Source organism: Saimiri boliviensis, chromosome 18, assembly GCF_048565385.1.
Source record: "Saimiri boliviensis isolate mSaiBol1 chromosome 18, mSaiBol1.pri, whole genome shotgun sequence".
NCBI classification, from domain to species: domain Eukaryota; kingdom Metazoa; phylum Chordata; class Mammalia; order Primates; family Cebidae; genus Saimiri; species Saimiri boliviensis.
Genome location: NC_133466.1, coordinates 17029059 through 17034855, shown reverse-complemented (window position 1 = coordinate 17034855; position 5797 = coordinate 17029059).

The window sequence follows — 5797 nt, the reverse complement described above, 5'->3', positions numbered from 1 at the left end:
AAAACCTTGTTCAGGCTTTTCTGTCAGTATCTCTGTCCCCAAATTCTGGCAAATATGACCATTTTCTTGACTTGACTTTTTATGTTATTTTATTAGTTTTGAATATTTTCAAAATTTATGCAAATGAAATAATACTTTACTAAACAGTTTTGTATCTGGGATTTTTTTTTTTTTGCTTAAATTATATTTGGGGAAAGTATCTTTCTTATTCTATGAAATAATAGCTTAATTGGTGAAGGCAATCATCATAGTCCCTTAACAGAATTATGTAACTGATGTTTGCTTATTACTCTTATATCCAATAGAGAGCTAACCTTACTTATCAGTTCCAATAATAACTGGGTTGTTTTCGATTTTCTAGTTAAACTTGTATTTGCCTATAAAAATGATAGCTTTGTTCTGCTTTTTGTGTTTAACTTTTATTTTTCTTTCCTCCTTACCTTGAATAGGGCTTTTAACACGACATTGAAAACAAGTTATTAAAACAGGCATCCTAGGATCATTTCCAATTAGATGCAGTTCTCAATATTTCCATAGTAAGTATGATATTTGTGTCATCATAGCTCACTGCAGCATCACACCCCAAGTGATCCTCCCTTGTGAGCCTCCTGAGTAGCTGGGACTACAGAAATGCACCACCTCACCTGCCTAATTTATTTTTTAAGTTTTTGTTTTTAGTTTTGGTTTTGGTTATTTTTGGTAGAGCGGGAGTTTCATGTTCCCCAGACTGGTCTCAAACTCCTGGGCTCAAGCAATCCTTGGGATTATGGACGTGAGCCACTGTCCCTGGCCTGAACTAGTTTATTTTTAATTACTATATGTCAAATTAAAAATGATCTAAGTTTATGAAATAGGAAATAGGGTAAAATTTTATTGAGTATTTTTCTGCTGTTTTACTCATTCTCTTGCCACTTTTGATGAATTATAGTTTTCTAGGCACCTCCTTATTTCATCTAAAATTTCAAATTTATTTACATGATTTTATTGGCATAAATAATCTTTATGGAATATCCAACTACTGTAAAATAAGTGTCTTTGTATGTAGACTTGTGTTCTTGAATAGGCTTCCTGGATATTCATAGGTAAGTTGCTATATAGCTCAAGATTCTGCAGATGGTTCTGCAGGCTGAGCATTTTACAAACCCAGGGAATGGTATTAATTGTGGACTGTGTTGTATGTTGTGGTGCTGGAATGGGGCTACAGGTCCTGATGGACAGTTTTTTAAGGTAAAAACTGCCGTTCCTCATACATAGCATGCTCACAGGTTCATAAGGGTACTGCGGAGGCTAGGTACTCTCCACAGTAGGTAGGATAAGTAGGATGTGTTTCATCAGGGGATCATCCTCTCTAGTTTCTTCACCATGAGTGGATGGACAAGTTCCAGGCTGTGGGGCCAGCTTAATTATTTCAAACCTGGGTGGAAGGTATGAGGCTCCATCACAGTCCCCAACCTCTTTATTGCCAGAGAGACCAACATAATGCAAGGTGTAAATATCATGAACACATCTTCCACCGTGACACCCATTTGGTACTGATTATTTATTTGCAAATGCCACAGTATGTATTTATTATTTGTAAACACCTCTATATCCTGGAGAGAAAGTCCTGTGAGTGGTAAGTTTCCACTACCAAACTTGACCTGGAATTTCATATGATAAAACTAGCACTCTAAAACCACATTGTTCTTCATTTGACACACCATGATATTTGAAAATTGCTTACAAGGAAGCTAATTAAAAGGAATATGTTCACGATGATTAGATGTGGTATGCTGATAAATACACTGTAAGAAGGTGTTTGGAAAAATGAGAGAATGGAATTGAAATTGTTTCTGTAAAATGTAAGCATATTAAGGAATCATTTTATACAAAAAATTATTTGCAAGCAATGCTAGTTGCATAAAGATTGCAAAATTTCCACTTTATAACTGTCACCAAACGAGGGGGAAGTTCTCTTTATGTAAGAATTTGAATACCTTTTTGACTTTAAAATTGAGAGTTCAGGAAAGGGATGTTTCTTTATGAAATCAGTAGACCATTATTGATCATAAACTGTGATGAAGAATACAACGTTTAAAGTTTCTGGCTCTTCTACAATCAAGATGCTTTCATTGACTGCAAAAGGCAGCATAACAGCTGTTTTGTTTTTATTTCATTATTCATTGTGACCACTTCCAGAAGCATTAGCAAGGCCAAAGTAAAACGGGAAAATCCCACTCTAGGAACATGAAGATGGATGAAAAAGAATGCAATGGTAAACCAGCACTTGGGTCAACCCGTTTTTATGCTTAAGCACATCAAAAGTTTATTACTATGATGTTCTTCAAAATACCTACCCCATACTCTCTGAACTATAAATCTCATCAGAAACAACAAAAATCTTAAAACTATCACAGCCAAGAGGAGGTTAAGGAGATATGACAACTAAATATAATGTACTATTCTGGATGGGATCCTGGAAAAGAAAAAATGACAGGTAAAAACTGAACAAATTACACTGAATCAATATGGACTACAGTTAAAAATAATGAATCAATATTGGTTATTAATTATCACAAGTGTAAATACTAATGTAGTTTGTTAATAAAAGGTGAAACTGAGTGTGAGGTATATCAGAATTCTTTGTAGTATCTCACTGCCTTTCTGCAAATTTAAATTGATTTTAAAATTAAAAACTTTTTTAAAAACAGGAATTTATAAATGTGTTTTCACCAAAAAACACTTATTTTTTTCTCAGTTTGTCCAACATTGTTATACACTTATTTATAGAGCAATTCATGACTATACAGTGAAATGTTTGGTTGAGATAATGTCTAATGTTAATTCAGCAATTTTGATTAAGCCCCTACCATGTACAAAAAAAGTATAGTCTGAATGCTTTGGTAAATACTCAGGTAAATCAGAAATGAATTTTCTCTTTTTTTGGAGATGGAGTGTCACTCTGTCATCCAGGCTGGATTGCAATGATGTGACCTCAGCTAACTGCAGCCTCCATTTCCCCAGTTCAAGCGATTCTCCTGCCTCAGCCTCCCAAGTAGCTGGGATTGCAGGCACGTCTCACCATGCCTGGTTAATTTTTGTATTTATAGTAGAGACATCATTTCACCGTGTTGGCCAGGCTGGTCTTGAACAGGTAATCTACCTGCCTCAGCCTCCCAAAGTGCTGAGATTATAGTCATGAGCCACCACACCTGGCCATGAATCAATCTTTAATCTAGAAGAGAACATAAGATACATAGAAGCATCTATAATATAATACGAGAAGTAATAAGACTGTAGAGGATATTGCAGTGTGTCATCCAGCTCCTGAATTTAGGACAGAGGCACTTATTTCTCCAGTTTGCTGGCTTGTCATATGAGTAACTTTTTAGGACCCAGTGAGCTTGGACATGACAAGACATGCCCTCTAAAAAATGGAACAAATTATTGCATCTCACACTTTCCAGCACTAAGAAGGTAGATTTTGAGGCACCTTTGAGTACTGGAGGAGCCATATGCTACATTTGAGAATACTGCTTTAAGTATTTTATAGACAACAGTGGAAGGCTGACAGCTTTGTGTGGACCAGAGCAGGAAAACGCTCTACGGTTTTTGATGAGCAAGGGATCCTGGAAACCTGTTACATAATCTGGCAATTTCAATTCATCTGGAAATATCTATGGTTGAGAAAGATGCTTTGTAAAGAGAGAAAAATATCAGCTCTTCTCATCCTACAGGAAGACCATATACAGTAGAAAATTACGCACCATTTGAAAAGCAGTTTTTGTTATACTACCGGGACATGTAGAGACCAAAAGGCCACGTATGCCAAGTGACCATGAAATCAGAGCCACCCAACACGAAGTGTATGCTATTGCACTAATCGTGTCATGAGATGGAACAGACTCAGTTGCAATTCATCATGGGATGAAAGTGATACTCCCAAGACCAGGCAGAAGAGGGGCTGGAAGAGGCATAAGTAAGCTATAGGGAGAGGTATTCCAGACTCCTATATCACCAATGAGCTCACACGTGCAGACCTCAACGATTAAAAATAAAAACAACCCAGAGAGAGAGAGCCTTTTCTCTTAAACATGTCTAAGACTTACATGTGTAGGCATAGGAATACCTACATATCCTGCATATTAATTATACCATTTTGCATATTTTTACGTTTAAGCTAACAACTATTTTGCTATTAAAAACAGACTTCCTCTACCCCGCATATAGTGTGTTGGGAATATTTTTAACAACAGTGCTTAGTTTATTTTATTTTTCATAAAGTTTCTAGTAAAATTTCTCTTAGAAATTATTTTGGAGACATTGTTGCACTTGGCTGAGGTTAACAGTCATTGCAATGAAGATTCAGATATTTCTAGGAACTGCTCCCCCACACCTTCACTGTCCTATCCCCATATTAGTGTCAGAGAATATCCAATGTAGGTGACATTATACTACACAGACACAAAATACATTTTTAGAGTGAAAGAGAAGCCTTCTTGTAAAATGTACATTGGAAAAAAAAGAATAAACTTGTACTGCTTAGGACTAAAAAGCTGGATTTTTTTTCATGTAGTATTTTAATTGACAAATGACAGGTGGTATATTTTTATAATGTACACATGATGTTTTGATATATGCCTCAGTAATTTTAACAAGGAAAATTTGTGTAATTGTTCTTCATTAAGTAGTGAAGAACGGAAAATGTAAAAATTTCGAAAGTATTCCAGAGACAGCAACTGTAGAAAGAAGCTGTCGCCCTTAGGGCTGGGTTGGGGGAGGCAAAGAGAAGCACTTAAAATTACTAAAATTTAGAAATTTAAGGAAGAAGCCTCAGAGGGCTGGAAGTCAGACCTTCGAGAAAGGGACATCATTAGGCTGGTGGTGCCTGTGTCTGCAAGAGGAAACAATGAAGAATGTCTATGAGTGCTGGAAAGATCCAAGAATGTTGCATTGGAACAAACAGCAACTGTCAGGGTGAAAAATTGTTCCTCTGAGTGATGCTAACAGGAACAGGATGCAAAAGCTGAAACAGGAAAGAGCATCTCTAGTTTCTCCTCCTCCAGCCGTCCCTCTCCAACCTCTTCTCTAGTGACCCCTACTGGTAGATTTCAACAGTGAACCCACCAAGGCTGAAAAGATTCGGTAGGTAAACGAGATTCAGTAATGTGACTGTTTGTTGAGAAGTCAGAGGACAACATAACTAAATTAGAAAAAAATACAGAAGAGCAAGTATTTTTATCCTTTAAAAAAGAAATATTCTCTTACAAACACTAATGATATTTCAGCAATTAGATCACTACTGGTTCTAGCTGCCTCAAGACAGAGTTTTCCTTATAGTTTGGTATATTCAAGTAATGGTGAATAGGCTGTCCATTACAGATGTAATATTGTGTATATGGCTAAATAAGTGCATATCAATCACCTAGGTGACTTTTTGAACGTAGATTCAGACACGTGGGTCCTGCTTTGAGCCTGAGATTCTAACAAGCTCCCAGATGATTACCATGCTGCTAGTCTGGGGCCAAGTTTTGAATACCAAGAATTAGTCCTATAAAAAAAAAATCTCATTTTCTGAGATTTTAAAATAAATTTTTAAACTTGAGAATTGGCTTGCAAATTATAGCTATAAAGTGCTTGACATTAGGGTCCTCCTCAAATCTTGTCTTTTTCTTTCATTTTGGGAAATTATTTATATGATAGTTTAACTCAAAATTTTATATGATTTAAAATGAGCATGTTGTTCAACACCCACTTGTGAGTGAGGATATATGGTGTTTGGTTTTCTGTTCTTGTGTCAGTTTTTCTGAGAATGATG